The following is an 18,269-nucleotide window of genomic DNA, read 5'->3' as shown; positions in this document are numbered from 1 at the left end:
AACAAACTATTAATAAATAAGGTATTAGTGACCAATCTTGGAGCAATGGAGATATGTTACTTTTCAGACAGAAAATTCAAATAGCTGTCCTGAAGAAGCTAAATGAACTTCAAGACAACACGAGAGGGAATTCAGAAGTCTATCAGAGAAATTAAACAAAGAGATTGAAATAATAATTTAAAAAATCAAGCAGAAAGTCTGGAGCTGAAAAATTCAATTGACAAACTGAAACTGCACCAGAGTCTCTCAAAAGAAGAATTGATCAAGTAGAAGACAGAATTAGCTTGAAGACAGGCTATTTGAAAATACACAGTCAAAAGAGAAGAATTAAAAAGAATAAAGCATACTTAAAAGATCTAGAAAATAAACTCAAAAGGCCAAAGATAAGAGTTATTGATCTTAAAAACGAGGTAGAAAGAGAGACATTGAGGTAAAAACTTCATTCAAAGAAATAACAGAGAATTTTCCAAACTGAAAATTCTCCATATCAATATTCAAGTACAAAAAGGTCATAGAACATCAAGCAGATTTAACCAAAGCAAGAGTACCTCAAGGCCTTTAATAATCAAGCTTCCAAAGGTCATGGATAAAGAAAAGGTCCTAAGGGAAGCAATAAAAAAGAAAAACAAAAAGAAAAACATACAAACAGGCTCCAATAAGTCTAGCAGCAGACTTCTCAGTGAAAACGTTATAGACCAGAAGAGAGTGCCATAATATATTAAAACTGCTGAGGGAATAAGAAACCTTAATCATAGAATATTATATCCTGCAAAAATAACCTTCAAACATGAAGGAAAAGTAAAGATTTTCCCAGACAAACAAAAGCTGAGGAATTTCATCAATACCAGACCTGTCCTACAAGAAATGCTAAGGAGTTCTTCAGTCTGAAAGGACATTAATAAACAATAAGAAATCACCTGAAGGTATACAACTAACTAGTAACAATAAGTACACAAATACAAAATACTCTATTGCTATAATTGTGGTCCATAAACGATTTGTATCTTGAGTAGGAAGACTAAAAGACAAAACTATCAAAAACAAATGCAATCATTTTTTGAAAGACAGATAGTATAAAAAGATATGAATGAAAACAACAAAAAGTTAAAAAAGTAGAAGGGGTTGAGTAAAAGGGTAGAAAATCTATTAGATCTCTCTTTGCTTGTTTGTTTATAAGCACAGTTATCATACGTTTAATTCATTATAAAATGTTTTTTGCAAGCCTCATGGTAACTTCAAATCAAAAAACCTACAACAGATACACAAAAATAAAAAGTAAGAAATTAAAACACACAACCAGGGAAAATCACTTTTAAAAGGAAAACAGGAAGGAGATAAGAAAGAAAGGAACACAAAAATGCAAATAACAACATGGCAGAAGCATATTAATAGTAATATTGAATGCAAATGGACTAAATTTTCCAATCAAAAGACAGAGTGAATGGACAAAAACAACAACAACAAAAATGAGCCAACCAAAATTAGGAAGAAAAAATCAAATAACCCCATTAAAAAGTGGGCAAAGGACTTGAACAGAAATTTTTCTAAAGAAGACAGAAGAATGGCCAACAAACATATGAAGAAATGCTCAACATCTCTAATCATCAGGGAAATGCAAATCAAAACCACAATGAGATATCACTTAACCCCAGTGAGAATGGCCTTTATCAAAAAATCTCCAAACAATAAATGCTGGCGTGGTTGCGGAGAGAGAGGAACACTCCTACACTGCTGGTGGGACTGCAAACTAGTTCAACCTCTGTGGAAAGCAATATGGAGATACCTTAAAGCGATACAAGTGAATCTACCATTTGATCCAGCAATCCCATTGCTGGGCATCTACCCAAATGATCCAGTGACACTCTACAAAAAAGACACCTGCACTCGAATGTTTATAGCAGCACAATTCATAATTGCAAGGCTGTGGAAACAGCCCAAGTGCCCATCAATCAAAGAATGGATTAATAAAATGTGGTATATGTACACCATGGAGTACTATTCAGCTCTAAGAAACAATGGTGATATAGCACACCTTATATTTTCCTGGTTAGAGCTGGAACCCATACTACTAAGTGAAGTATCCCAAGAATGGAAAAACAAGCACCAGATATATTCTCCAGCAAACTGGTATTAACTGAGTAGCACCTAAGTGGACACATAGGTGCTACAGTAATAGGGTATTGGGCAGGTGGGAGGGGGGAGGGGGGTGGGTATATACATACATAGTGAGTGAGATGTGCACCATCTGGGGGATGGTCATGATGGAGACTCAGACTTTTGGGGGGAGGGGGGGAAATGGGCATTTATTGAAACCTTAAAATCTGTACCCCCATAATATGCCAAAATAAAAAAAAATAATTAAAAAAAAAAAAAAAATGAGCCAACCATATATTGTTCTTTTTAAGGTTTGGACTTGACCTGATTTGGTCAGACTTTTTTTTTTTCTTTTTCTTTTTCTTTTTTCTTTTTTTTTTTTTTTGAGACAGTCTCACTCTATTGCCCAGGCTAGAGAGTTGTGGCATCAGCCTAGCTCACAGCAACCTCAAACTCCTAGGCTCAAGCGATCCTCCCGCCTCAGCCTCCTAAGTAGCTGGGACTAGAGGCATGGGCCATCGTGCCTGGCTAATTTTTCCTATATATTTTTAGTTGTCTAGCTAATTTCTTTCTATTTTTAGTAGAGATGGGGTCTCGTTCTTGCTCGGGCTGGTCTTGAACTTCTGAACTCAAACGATCCTCCCACCTCGGCCTCTCAGAGTGCTAGAATTATAGGCATGAGCCACTGAGCCCAGCCTAGCCAGACTTTTTTTTTTTTTTTTTTTTTTTTTTTTTTGAGACAGAGTCTCGCTTTGTTGCCCAGGCTAGAGTGAGTGCCGTGGCGTCAGCCTAGCTCACAGCAACCTCAAACTCCTGGGCTCGAGTGATCCTTCTGCCTCAGCCTCCCGGGTAGCTGGGACTACAGGCATGTGCCACCATGCCTGGCTAATTTTTTATATATATATCAGTTGGCCAATTAATTTCTTTCTATTTATAGTAGAGACGGGGTCTCGCTCTTGCTCAGGCTGGTTTTGAACTCCTGACCTTGAGCAATCCGCCCGCCTCGGCCTCCCAAGAGCTAGGATTACAGGCGTGAGCCACGGCGCCCGGCCTCTAGCCAGACTTTTTAATTTATTTTTCTTCATTATTGTTGTTCTACCTTTTGCTCCACTTAGAGCAATAATTTAGTTATTCAGTTATCATCTAACTAGTTATATACATTTAACTACTCCATATTGAGAATAAAGATATCACAACTTCTTGCCAGGAGCTAGGGGGGAGGAAAAAATGGGTATTTATTATTTAAGGGGTGTAGAGTTTCAGTTTTGGAAGATGAAAAACACTCTGGAAATGAATAGTGGTGATGGTTGCACAATATAAATGCCCTTCTTACTACTGAACTACACACTTAAAAATGGTTAAATTGGCAAATTTTATGTCGTGAATATTTTACTGCAATTTAAAAAAATTCAAAATATATTCTCCTTAAAAATAGTTTGAATTAGAAAAATAAATTTCTCAAAATTGCAAAAATGAGATAGTTTAATATGTCTTGTTATAAATGAATCATTTATTATTTTTAATAATCTCAAAGTAAAATTAATTGAATCAATCTCTCATAAAAAAATAAAAACTAAAAAAGATATTACAACTTCAATATTGGTGGCATGCTTGCACTTCATAAATTTATTACGGCTTGTTAAAACATGCCATCTGATAATAGGTATGGTTTAAATGATGTTGGTAACAATAGTGGTAGCAAATTCAAGTCTTATAACTATGTTATAGTTTGAATTGTAGACTGCCCTATTTGTCTGACTTTTAATGCTGTTACAACAATATTCCACATTAAATTGTTTTGAGAGCTTCTGAAAAAAATGGCAGATTAGTGGTGGTTTCCTGGCTCACTGCTCCCAGAGAAGGAGGTGAAGAACTTGGACAGCTACTATGAACAGCTACTCGGAATAGTACTGTGAATCTGCAGAGAAATAACATGGGCAACACAGCACAGGAAAGACGGTGAAAGCGAGATATGTTTGCAAAGATTGGAGAGTGTGAGAAATGCCATAGGGAATAGAGAGCAGTGTGGAAGGGCCGGATGCCCAGCCAGCCAGTGCACTGCAATCTGACCCACAGGGGGATGTCGAGCTACCCCACAGATCTCCACACCCACTCAGACAGGGACATGCCTGAACTTGGTGCAAAGTCGTGGCACAGGATGACAGGCTATGTGGAGAGAAGACAATATAGCAGAAAACATTTCGAACTCTCCAGGGCTCTCTCTGTGCTGGGACCACACTGGGCAGGAGAGGGACTGATCTCAGTGGTTACGTCCGACAACTACAACTGTGCAAGGGAGTTTGGAGACAGGCACCTTGCCTCTGTTGATCAGTGGGACCAGAGCACAGGAGGTGAACACTGAAAAGGGGGCTCTAGCCCCTGGAAACCACTGGCGATTCAGGCAGCTCAGGGTGGGACAAGAAGAGCAGGGACCTCTGCTAGGTAGACGTGAGACTGTAAGACTGTGATGCAGAGGTGACAGCGGGTGGCCTGTCAATTCAGTCCACTAGACACGTTTCTGCCAACTCTTGAGTAGTCATCCCCAATGCTACCTCTCCAGGGGTGGGAGGCCACCATCTTTGGGGTCCCCAGCCAGAAGACACTGCAATGCACAGTGGTTTCAGGCAACACCCCTCCCCCAGCCCGGGGACTTTCGTGACAGGCAAGGTGGACTCTGCCCTCAGAGGTGGGGAGAAGCAAGAAAAGCCACTTTCTCTGTGCTGCCGGTGTGAATCTGTGGGACCTTGGTGCTAGAAAATAGTCAGCAGCCTGTTGATTCAGCTCATTGGACCGGTTTTGACAGACTCTTGAGTGCTCACCCCCAATGGTAGTTCTTCAAGGTCAATCTTTGGGGTCCCCAGCCCAGAGATGCTGCTACATGTGGCAGTTTCAGGCAACACCCCTCCCTCAGCCTGGGGACTTTCATGCTGGGCACAGCAGACCCGGCCTTTGGAGGTGGGGTGGAGGAGGAAAGCTGCTTTCTCTGTGTGGCAGGCTTGAATCTGTGGGACCTTGGAGCCAAAGAAATAGTTGGCAGCCTGTTGATTCAACCCACCAGACCAGCTTAGGTCATCTAATAGGAACATAACTCCAGAGCTTGCTCTCCAGGTCGAGGGCCCACCGACATAGGGATTTATGGACAATGAAGGGAAAACCTGGCCAGAGACCTCAGCAATTGCACCAATTGACCCTTCCCATCAGGAGCAGCCATCCAAGTGTGGTGAAAGAGCCCTGAATAACATATTAGCAGCAGGTCAAGCAATCATAGAAGCAGGTCAAGCAATCACAGAAGCAGGTCAAACATTCATAAAAGCACACACTCCCAGGCTTGTGTACACCAGCTGTGATCTTTCTTGCCTCTACCCCCACCTTAAGAGGAAACAGGGTCCAAGCAACCTTTGGGGGTGGCAAAGCCCCTCCCAAAGATCAGGGTATTTGCAGACCCTATCCTGGGGTCCAGAGCTGACCACAGAGACATCAGATTACCTCAATAACTGGCTCTTCCACACAACCTACAATCAACAACAGAGAGGGTAATTCCATAGCTTAACACTGTGCCTTCCATTTGAAGCTATTAGAGGGCATACCCACAAGTGCAATCCACTAGCTTGGAGCTAAAACTGGGAGACCAAACTCACTAGTCTCCATTCACAAGAAGTGAAGATAACAGATCAAAGTTAACCCAACTTGCTAAAATACCCCTAAGGCAATACAGGACCAGTGCACCTCTCACCAGCACTGTCAAGAAATGACCCTTGGGGACTTGGAGATAGTGCCATAAACCTGTTGTAGCACACCCAATTCTCCACCAAGAAGCCTGATGAGAAAAATCAGCAAAAGAATGCACGAAAATGAAAAATCAGAGAGAAAAGTTACTCCCAAAAGAAATCATTAGATCCTTAACAATGGATGCCAACTTAAATGAAATGTTAAAATGACAAAAGGAAGAATTTCAAATATGCAATGTGGGAAAACACAATGAAATTGAAGAGAAAATAGAAACCCAACACAAAGAAACCACAAGAACAATACAGGAAATGACTGAACAATTATCTAAAGAAATTGAATGAATTACTAAAGAAACAAATAGAAATACTAGAAATGAAAGAGTCATTCAAGGAACTACAAAACACAGTGGAAAACCTTAAGAATAGGTTGAATCATGCACAGGAAAGAATCTCAGAGCTAGAAGATAATGCCTATGTGCTAAACAAATCAGATGAAGAAAAAGAACACAGAAGCAAGAGACATGAACAAAATATACAAGAAATATGAGATTGTGTAAAGAATCATAGCCATCCCAGAGAGAAAAAAAGAAAATACGCAAGGGCTAGAAAATCTATTTCTTGGAATAATATGGGAAAATTTACCTGGCCTGGCCAGAAATCTAGATATCCAGATATCCAGGTATAAGAAGCACACAGAGGGCCGGGTGCGGTGGCTCACACCTGTAATCCTAGCACTCTGGGAGGCCGAGGCGGGCGGATTGCTCAAGGTCAGGAGTTCAAAATCAGCCTGAGCAAGAGCGAGACCCCGTCTCTACTAATAAATAGAAAGAAATTAATTGGCCAACTAATACATATAGAAAAAATTAGCCGGGCATGGTGGCGCATGCCTGTAGTCCCAGCTACTTGGGAGGCTGAGGCAGCAGGATTGCTTGAGCCCAGGAGTTTGAGGTTGCTGTGAGCTAGGCTGACACCATGGCACTCACTCTAGCCTGGGCAACAAAGTGAGACTCTGTCTCAAAAAAAAAAAAAAAAAAGAAGCACACAGAACTCTGGGGAGACTCAATATGAAAAGGCAATCACAATGTCACATAGTTATTAGGCTGGCCAAAGTAAACACAAAAGAGGTGATCCTTCAAGCAGTAAAATGAAAACAACAGAAAACCTACAATGGAAAACCTATCAGACTAACTGAACTTCTCAACTGAAACCTTACAAGACAGAAGGACCTGGGGACTTATTCTCAATCTTCTAAAACAGAATAATAGCCAACCTAGAATTCTTCACCCGGCAAAACTAAGCTTCATATAGGAGGGAGAAATAAAGACTTTCCCAGATAAGCAATGACTCTTGGAATTTGTGAAGACCAGACCTACCCTGCAGGAAGTACTCAGTGTTATACACTGAACAGCATAATAGACACCCTAAAATGTAAAATCACTCAAGAGTTAAAGTCCAAAACCCTAATTCCACAAGAGCTAGAGAGTTTACAAAACAATAATTATCAAACAGTATGATCAAAAATCTACCCCAAATATCAATTCCCTCAATAAATGTGAATCATTTGAATTGTCCATTGAAGATACATAGACTGACTGAGTGAATAGAAAAAGACAAGACAAGCCTCTCCTGTCTCCAGGAAAAACATCTTGCCTAAAAAGATGCTTGCAGACTCAAGGTGAAGGGTTGGAAAACAAACTTCCAGGCAAATGAAAACCAACAGAAAGCTGGGGTAGCTATACTTATATCAGATAATAGAAACTTTAAAACAGCAAAAATAAAGACAAAGATGGTCACTATATAGTGGTGGGGAAAAATCCAACAAGAAGACTTAACTTCACCAAACACAGGAGCACCCAGGTACATAAAGCAAACCCTGTTTGTTCTAAATAACATGATAAACAGTAATGTGATAGTAGCTGGCAATTTCAACACCCCACTGGCTGAACTGGACAGATCCTCCAAGCAGAAAGAATGAACTTAAACAGAGCTCTAGAACAAATGGGTCTAACAGACATTTACAGAACATTTCACCCAAATAAAACTGAATATACATTCTTCTCATCAGCTGATGGAACTTTCTCTAAAATTGATCACATCCTAGGCCACTAACCAAACCTCAACAAATTTTAAACAATTTTAAAAAATAGAAATTATACCGTGTATCTTCTCAGACCACATTGGAATAAAATTAGAGATCAATTTCAACAGAAACACTCAACACTTCACAAAGTCATGGAAACTAAACAATCTATTGCTGAATGACAATGAGGTCAAGAAGGAGATCCAGATGGAAATCAAAATATTCTTTGAACTAAATGATAAAGGGGACACAAGTTATCAAAATCTGTGGGATACAGCAATAGCATTCCTGAGAGGAAAACTAATAGCATTAAATGCTCACATCCAAAAGACACTAAGGTTACAAATCAACAAATTAATAAACCATCTCAAGGAACTGGAAATGGAAGAGCAAATCAGTCCTAAACCCAGCAGAAGAAAAGAAATAACTAAGACCAGAGCAGAAATAAATGAAATCAAAAACAAAAGAACTATATAGAAGATTAATAAAACCAAAAGTTGGCTTTTCAAAAAGATAAACAAAATTGACACCCCTCTTCCTAGATTGATAAGAACTAGAAAGGAGAGGATTCTAATATGCTCAATTAAAAATGAAATAGGAGAGGTCACTACAGACATCATGGAAATACAAAACATTATCTTTGAATACTATACAAATCTATATGCCTCCAAACTACAAAACATGAGGAAATGGATAAATTCTTAGAAACACACAGCCTGCTTACACTCAATCAGGAAAAAATAAAATTCCTGAACAGACCAATATTAAGCACAGAAATTAAAGTAACAATTAAAAATCTTCCAACAAAAGAAGTCTTGGACCACATGGCTTCACACCTGAATTTTACCAAACTTACAAAGAAGAACGCATACCTATGCTGCAGAAATTATTCCACAACATTGAGAAGTATGGTATCCTCCCCAACTCATTCTACAGAGCCAATATCACCTTGATACCAAAGCCAGGAAAGTACACAACAAAAAAAAGAAAACTACCGAACAATATCCCCCATGAATATAGATGGAAAAATCCTCAACAAAATATTAGGAAACCCCAAATTCAACAGCGCATGAAAAAATAATTTGTCATGACCAAGTGGGCTTTATCCCAGAGATGCAAGGATGGTTCAACATCAGCAAATCTATAAATGCAATTCACCACATAAATAAAAGGAAGAACAAAGACCATACGATTTTCTCAATAGATGCAGAAAAAGCATTTGACAAAAGCCAGTACACTTTTATGATAAAAACTCTTAACAAGGGCCAGGCGCAGTGGCTCATGCCTGTAATCCTAGCACTCTGAGAGGCCGAGGTGGGAGGATTGCTCAAGGTCAGGAGTTCGAAACCAGCCTGAGCAAGAGCAAGACCCCATCTCTACTAAAAAAAATGGAAAGAAATTGATTGGCCAACTAAATATATAGAGAAAAAATTAGCTGGGAATGGTGGCACATGCCTATAGTCCCAGCTACTCAGGAGGCTGAGGTAGAAGGATTGCTTGAGTCCAGGAGTTTGAGGTTGCTGTGAGCTAGGCTGATGCCACAGCACTCTAGCCCAGGCAACAGAGTGAGATTCTGGTGGGACTACAAATTAGTACAACCCTTGTGGAAAGTAATTTGGAAATATCTCATAGAACTAAAAATAGAAATACCATTTGATCCAGCAATCTCACTACTAGGCATCTACCCAAAGGAAAAAATGACATTCTATAATAAAGACATCTGCACTCGAATATTTATGGCAGCACAATTCACAATTACAAGGATGTGGAAACAACTCAAGTGCCCATGAGTGCACAACTCAATCCACATGAGTGGATTAATAAAATGTAGTATATGTATGCCATGTAATACTACTCAACTACAAAAAACAATGGTGAACTAACACCTCCTATATTACCCTGGATAGAGCTGGAGCCCATCCTTTGAAATGAAGTATCACAAGAATGGAAAAACAAGCACCACATATACTCACCACCAAATTTGTATTAACTGATCAGCACTAACGTGCTCACATGGAAGTAATATTCGTCAGGTGCTAGTCAGGTGTGAGGGGGTGGTGAGGGTGAGTAAACTCACAATTAATGGGTGCAGAGTGCACTTTATGGGGGAAGGGCATGCTTGTAGCTGTGGCTTAAAAACAGTACTCCTAGCTGAGAGATATTATTAGAATAAAACAGGTATTAATAGAGACCAAATAATTTTTTAAGTTTACTCATTAAAAAAAAACCTCTTTTGAATATAAACGTAAACTCAAGTAAATTTTTAAATATAATATCTTTATTCATTTTTTAACAAATATTTATCAATTGTCTACTCAGGGCAAGGGCTACAACAGTTCCTGCCCTCCTCAGAAGGCTTATAATCTAATTGGGTAGACAGACAATTAAAGAATTCTGATAAAATGAGATAGGTGTTCATTTAGGCCAAATACTAGATGCAAAGGGAGTACATATAAATCATCAGAGAGGGCCTCTGTAGCAGGTCTTTTTGTGTATTAATATTGAGGTCCTACATGATATTATCATTGGTGGAATTATAGATAAGGTCTTCCTGAAAACCAAATGTGGAGGAACTAAACTAAGTAAGCCCTCAAGAGGTCTTTTTGTTTGTTTGTTTTTTGTGTTTATTTCAGCATATTATGGGGGTACAAATGTTAAGGTTACGTATATTACCCATGCTCCCCTACCCCCTCGAGTCAGAGCTTCAAGCGTGACCATCCCCCAAATCTTGCACATCTTACTCATTATGTTTGTATATACCCATACCCTCCTCCCTCCTCCGATCTCCCCAACACCCGATAAATGTTATTCCTATATGTCCACTTAGGTGTTGATCCATTAATACCAATTTGCTGGGGAGTACATGTGGTGCTGGTTTTTCCATTCTTGAGATACTTCACTTAGTAGAATGGGTTCCAGCTCTATCCAGGAAAATACAAGAGGTGCTATATCACCATTGTTTCTTAAAGCTGAATAGTACTCCATGGTATACATATACCACATTTTATTAATCCACTCATGTATTGATGGGCACTTGGTTTGTTTCCACAACTTTGCAATTGTGAATTCTTGGGTCTGAATGTATTCACCTTTCACTGTCCCTACATAGAAACCAATGAGGTGGCTGTTTATAGGCTCACCAAGACTGAACTATCTCTGAAACAGTTAAAACATCTGGTTTTATCATCCCTTACACCTGAGTATGAATGTTTTTATCAGATCCTGTCCAGAGAGCACATTTTGATGAGAAGGAAAAGGAAGCATCTTTAGGCCCAAGAACCCTTAGGAGATGCTGCCACGTAAGAGAAAACAGGGTAAAAAATCGGAATGCATAAAATACTCGAGGCAAATACTGACTATTCAAAATTGGACCTGAAACAGTTTATGAATGTATTGCTATATTCACAAACACATAAGAGAATACTACTTGTGCTAGTATAATGTCTGAAACAGTCCCTACTATTCTCTGTTTCTGACCACAATGGTACAAAATTAGAAATTAATAATAGGAGGAATCATGGAAAACTCACAAATATATGGAAATTAAACAATATGCTCCTAAACAACCATTGGGTCAAAGAATAAATCAAAGGGGAAATTAAAAAATATCTTCAAATAAACAAAAACGGAAGTACAACATACTAAAACTTATGAATCACAGCCAAAGCAGTTATAAGAGTGACATTTATAGCATTAAATGCCTATATCAAAAAAGAAAAAATATCTCAAATAAACAACCTAACATTATACCTCAAAGAACTTATAGAGAAGAACAAAGTAAAGCCAAAGTTAGCAGAAGGAAGGAAATAAAGATCAGAGCAGCAATAAATAAAATAGAGGCTAGAAAAACAACAGAAAAGATCAATGAAACTAAGAGTTGATTTCTTGAAAAGCTAAACAAAACTGACAAACCCTTAGCTAGACTAAGAAAAAAGAGAAAATGGCCATTACTAAAAGGCAAAAAATAGATGTTGGTGTGGGTGCAGAGACATAGGGAACACACATACTCTGTTGGTAGGACTGAAAGTTAGTCCAGCCTTTGTGGAAAACAGGATGAATTCCTCAAAGAAATAAATATAGACTTACCATTCCATCTAGCAACCCCATGGCTCTGTATCTACTCAAAGGCCAATAAGTCATTTTATAAAAAAGACACTTGGGCCGGGCGCGGTGGCTCACGCCTGTAATCCTAGCTCTCTGGGAGGCCGAGGCGGGCGGATTGCTCAAGGTCAGGAGTTCAAAACTAGCCTGAGCAAGAGCGAGACCCCGTCTCTACTATAAATAGAAAGAAATTAATTGGCCAACTGATATATATATAAAAAAAAAAATTAGCCGGGCATGGTGGCTCATGCCTGTAGTCCCAGCTACTCGGGAGGCTGAGGCAGAAGGATCGCTCGAGCCTAGGAGTTTGAGGTTGCTGTGAGCTAGGCTGACGCCACGGCACTCACTCTAGCCTGGACAAAAAAGTGAGACTCTGTCTCAAAAAAAAAAAAAAAAAAAAAAGACACTTGTACTTAAATGTTTATTGCAGCACGATTCACAATTGCAAAGATGTGGAATCAACCCAAGTGCCCATAAATTGATGAGTAGATAAAGAAAAAGTGGTGCATATATATACAATGGAGTATTAGCCATACAAAGGAATGAAATAATGTCTTTTGCAGCAAGTTAGATGGAACTACAGAACATTATCCTAAATGAAGTATCTCAGAAATGGAAAAACAAGCACCACGTGTACTCTCTAATAATTGGGAGCTAAACGATGGGCACAAAGAGATGTAAAGGGCATTGGAAAACAAGGAAGGGGAAGCTGAGTGGGGATGAGAGATAAAAACTTACCCGTCCAGTACAATGAACACTATTCTGGTGATAGGCACACTAAAAGCCCTGACTTAAGCCTCATACAGGTTATCCATATAACAAAAATATTTGTACCTCCTTAATATTTTGAAATAATTTTTTTTAAAAAAATTGAAAATCCAAATAGATCAAATCAGTACTAAGTCTCTCATCAAAGAAAAGCCCAGGACCAGATGACTTCACAGCTGAATTCTATCAAACATTTAAGGAACTAGTACCAATCCTTCCCAAACTCTTACAAAAAATTGAAGAGGAGGAAATATTTCTACTCTTTTTATGAGGCTACCATTACCCTGGTACCAAAGCCAGACAAGGACACTACAAGAAAAGAAAACTGTAGTCCAATATCCCTGAGGTACATAGATGCAAAAATCATCAATAAAATACTAACAAACTGAATTCAGTAGCACTGTAAAAGGATCATTCACCATGATCAAGTGGGATTTATCCCTATATTCAAGGATGGCTCAACATATGTGATATATATATATACATACACACACACACACATATATATATATACATACACATATATATATATCAGATAAGGGGGATTAATATCCAAAATATATTACAATATACCATAATTGTCTCGTTCTTTTCTTTTTTAAATGTTTTACTACTATATGGAACTATTATATAAGGAACTTAGACTACTCAATAGTAAGAAAACAAATAACCAATTAAAAAGTAGGCAATGGACCCGAATAGACATTTCTAAAAAGATGTACAAATGGCCAATAGGTATGTGAAAAAAATGCTCAACATCTCTAATCATCAGGGAAATGCAAATTAAAACCACAAGGAGATATCACCTCATACCTGTTAGAAAGGCCACTATCAAAAAGATGATAGGTAAGTGTTGGTCAGGATGCAGAGAAAAGGGAAACCTTGTACACTGTTGGTGGGAATGTATATTAGTAGAGCTATTATGGAAAGCTGTATAGAGGTTCCTCTAAAAACTGAAAATATAATTACTCTCTGGTCCAGCAATACCACTACTGGCTATAACCCAAAGGAATCAAAATCAGTATATCAATGAGACATCTGCACTCCCATGTTTGTTGCAGCACAATTCACAATAACAAGATATGAAATCAACCTAAGTGCCCATCAACAAATGAATGGATAAAGAAAATGTGATATATGCATACAATGAAATACTACTCAACCTTAAGAAAACCCACAAAATGTTGTCATTTGCAACAACATGGGTGAATCCAGAGAACATTATGCTACATGAGATAAACCCTGCACAGAAAGACAAATATGACATGATCTCAGTTATAGGTGGAATCTAAAAGAATTCAACTCATAGAGAAGAGAATAGAGGCCAGGTGTGGTGCCTCACACCTGTAATCCCAGCACTAAGGCTAAGGTGGGAGGATCGCTTCAGGCCAGGGGTTCAAGGCCAACCTAGGCAACATAGTGAGACCACAGTATCCACACACACACACACACACACACACACACACACACACACACACACACACAAAAGTTAACTGGGGCCAGATGCAGTGGTTCACCCCTGTGATCTTAGCATTCTGGGAGACTGAGGCGGGAGGATTGCTCAAGGTCAGGGGTTCAAAACCAGCCTGAGCAAGAGCAAGACCCCATCTCTATTAAAAATAGAATGAAATTAATTGGCCAACTAAAAATATGTATAGAAAAAAATTAGCCGGGTACAGTGGTTCATGCCTGTAGTCCCAGCTACTCAAGAGGCTGAGGCAGAAGGATTGTTTGAGCCCAGGAGTTTGAGGTTGCTGTGAGCTAGGCTGATGCCACAGCACTCTAGCACAGGCAACAGAGTGAGACTTTGCCTCAAAAAAAAAAAAAAATGTTAACCGGGTATGTTGGTGTACGCCTATACGCCCAGCCACTCAGGAGGCTGAGGAAGAAGGATCACTTGAGCCCAGGAGTTAAAATTGACAGTGAACTATAATTGCACCACTGCACTCCAGCCTGAATGACAGGGAGATCCTGTCTCTTAAAAAAAAAAAAAAAAGAAAAAGAAAAGAATAGGAGTTACCAAAGGGTGACAGGGGTGGGGAGGATGGATGGAGAAAGGGGAAATGTTGGTCAAAGGGTAAAAAGGGTACAAAGTTTCAGTTAAACAGGAGGAATAAGTTCTGGTGATCTAATGCACAGCAGAGTGACTAAAGTTAAAAATAACACATTTTATATTTCAAAATTGCTAAAAGAGCGGATTTTAAATTTTCCCACCACAAAGAAATGACAAGTATGGGAGGTGATGGATATGTAAATTACCCTAATTTGCTCACTTCACAATATATACATGTATCAAAACAGCACATTTTATGCCATAAATAAACACAATTATTATTTGTCAATAACATAAAATTCCTTTTAAAAAGCTATTCTGTGTTTCTGATTGAATCTGAAATCTGCATGGCTTGGTTGAGGTCTGCGTCCTTTGCTTCACTTTTACTCTAGATGGCAGCAGCAGAACAAAATAGAGGAGAAAAAGATGTTCTCAAAGAAATGTATTCTCTATCTGCTATGTAAAAAAGGTCTCAGGATGTTATTTTAAATAAAATAGCCCCTTAAAAATTTTTATTTCAGCATAGAAATACTTTAACTATATTTCAATGATTAAAAATCAATGTACAGATGTCTTTATAATTGTTCAACTTGTCAGACCAGTGATAATGAAATATTTATATAAAAAAGTTTATAACAATATCTCTGTAAAGATATTCACAAATTTACATTTGGAAGCAGAGTTGTCAAGATTGAATATCAAATATACTTATTTTTATTTTTATTTATTTATTTATGTATTTGTCACCCAGGCTGGGGTACAGTGATGCAATCATAGCTCACTGCAGCCTTAATTAAACTCCTGGGCTCAAGTGATCCTCCTGCCTCAACCTCCCAAGTAGCTACTACTTCAGACATGCGCCACCGTGGCCAGCTAAGCAAATATACTTTTTTTCTTAATTAACTGATTTTATTAATTGACAAATAAAAATTATATATAGGTATCCCAATTGCCCCTCCAGATAATACTCCATTTTTTTCTTTATCCCTTTACAACTAAACTCCTAGAAAGACTTACTGTCTCCATTTCTTCAACTCCTATTCTTTTTTTTTTCCTTGAGACAGGTCCTCACTCTATCACCCTGGCTAGAGTGCAGTGGCATCATCATAGCTCACTGATGCCTACAAATCCTGGGCTCAAGGGATCCTCCTGCCTCAGCCTCATGAGTAGATGGGACTACCAGTATATGCCACCACGCCTTGCTTATTTTTTTATTTTTTGTAGAGACAGGATCTCGCTCTTGCTCAGGCTGGTCTCAGACTCCTGAGCTCAAACTATCCTCCTGCCTTGACCTCCCAAAGTGCTAGGATTACAGGCATGATCCAACACACTCACCCTCCATTCTTTTGTTTTTATTTTTTTATTTTAAAACATTAAGGGGATACAAATTTTTCTGTTATGTAGATACTTTTATGAAGCTTAAGTAAGGAAGTTTAGTGTGCCTATCACCAAAATAGTGTTCATTGTACCTGATAGGTAAGTTTTTTACCCCTCATCTCCTCCTGCCCTCCTTGTTCTTGGTTTTCAATGTGTTTTACATTTCTTTGTGCCCATGTATGCCCATTCTTTAGCTCCCAATTATTAGAGAGTACATGTGGTATTTGTCCATTCCTGAGATACTTCACTTAGGATAATAATCTCCAGTTTCATTCAAGTTGCTGCAAAAGACATTATTTTATGGCTGAGTAGTACTCTATGATATGTGTGTGTATATATATATATATGTATATATATATATATACACACACACACACACATATATATACCACATTTTCTTTTCAAATGAAAATATAGCCACAAAACTAGCTTTCCCTTTTTAAAATTATAACTTGTAATTATTTAAAAAGAAGTCATTTTATTATAAAATGACATTTTACACCATTGCTTTCTAAGCTGAGAGGATTTATGATTCCAGAGCAGAATTTGTAGATGAGCTTACAGAAACATTAGAAACATTTTAAAAACAAAGAGATCTAGAGAAGAGCCAAGAGATTAAGAGAAGGATGAAAATTATCATCGCTTTCAAAAAGAAATTTCCAGAAAACATAGTTTACTTAGCTTGACATTATATCCTCACACAATTCTAGCCTGGATTAAAAAGAATATCCTCAAGGGCTTAGAAAATAGAATTGTCTAGGTTTCATGCCTTAGGGCTCTAGAGAGTGCAATTCACACCTCTATATTCATATATTTTTGTATTTACTAAGATAATTTTTCTGCAGAAGGCATCAAAATATCTTGGAGAAGTGTTCGTTTTCTAAGCCACACAAAAATGCCTTTTGGACCACTGGTGGGCCTGTTATCATGAGTTAGAATAGCTTCATCAAGGTAAAGCCCTGCCAAACTCACACTTTTCTTTTTATGCTAGAATTACGGGCTTGAAAATCAGAATTAATTAATCATAATCATTAGTTTACCATTGTTCAATTAATTATTTAACTAGATCAATGGAGAGGCAGCATACAATAGTATCAAGAACCCCGGCTTTTGAGCAGAGATCTTACTTGGGTTTCTAGCTCTGCTATTTATTCACAGACCCTGCTGGTGTTTGTGTGAATTGGAAAGCAACTTGGCAACATGGAATTGGTGCATTAATATTTTTTATTCCCTTTGATCGAATCATTGCAGTCAAGAAATATAACATGAAGGGAAACAATCAGGAAGGTTGAAAAAGTTTTATGCACAAAAAAGTTCATCATTGTGTGATTTACAATAGTGAATGACCTGGAAATCAAGTACAACAGGGTAATAGTTAGTTAAATTATAAGATATAGTAAAATTCAGTAATCAAATAAATATTTAATCAAGGGTTCCTACATGCCATGTATTCTGCTAGGCACTGGAAATTCATCAGTTAACAAGATAGATATGGAATCTGACTTTCCTATGATAACAATTTAATGTCAAGTTAAAAAAAGCAAGAGGCCTTCTGGGAGGAGGGCACGTGGGTGTGGAAGGTCAGATGCAGAGACTCTTTCTCCTTGCTGCTCAAGAAATGTCTTCACTTTCAGAATGTGCCTTGCACGTGCCCCCTCTGAGTGCCCGCCCATTTGGTGAAGTTGCCAGGCCTACTGATTCTAAGTCCACGGAAGGGGTGAAACTGTTTCGTGAACAGCCTTTGGCCAAGAGGAAGCAGACTTACAATTGGTATCAAATCACAACACTTATCTTGCACCCATGGGAACACTCCGATTTCTTGGCCTCTGCAAAGATGAGAGTCAGAAGTTTAGAGATGAGCAAGTGCATCTAAAGAAGCTCCATGGAAAGGGGAAACCAAGGAAAGGAGAAGGGAAAAGAGCAGCAAAAAAGAAATAGCGTTGGCCCATCAAGAAAGAAAATTTCTATGTTCTTAATAAAGATACAAATAAGAAATAAAAAAGGGAAAAAAGTTTAAAAGTTTCTATTTTTAATAAAAATTTTAAAAAAAGAAAAAAAAAGAAAGAAA

The sequence above is a fragment of the Microcebus murinus genome, chromosome 1, assembly GCF_040939455.1.
Source record: "Microcebus murinus isolate Inina chromosome 1, M.murinus_Inina_mat1.0, whole genome shotgun sequence".
NCBI lineage: Eukaryota > Metazoa > Chordata > Mammalia > Primates > Cheirogaleidae > Microcebus > Microcebus murinus.
This window is presented reverse-complemented; position numbering follows the sequence as displayed.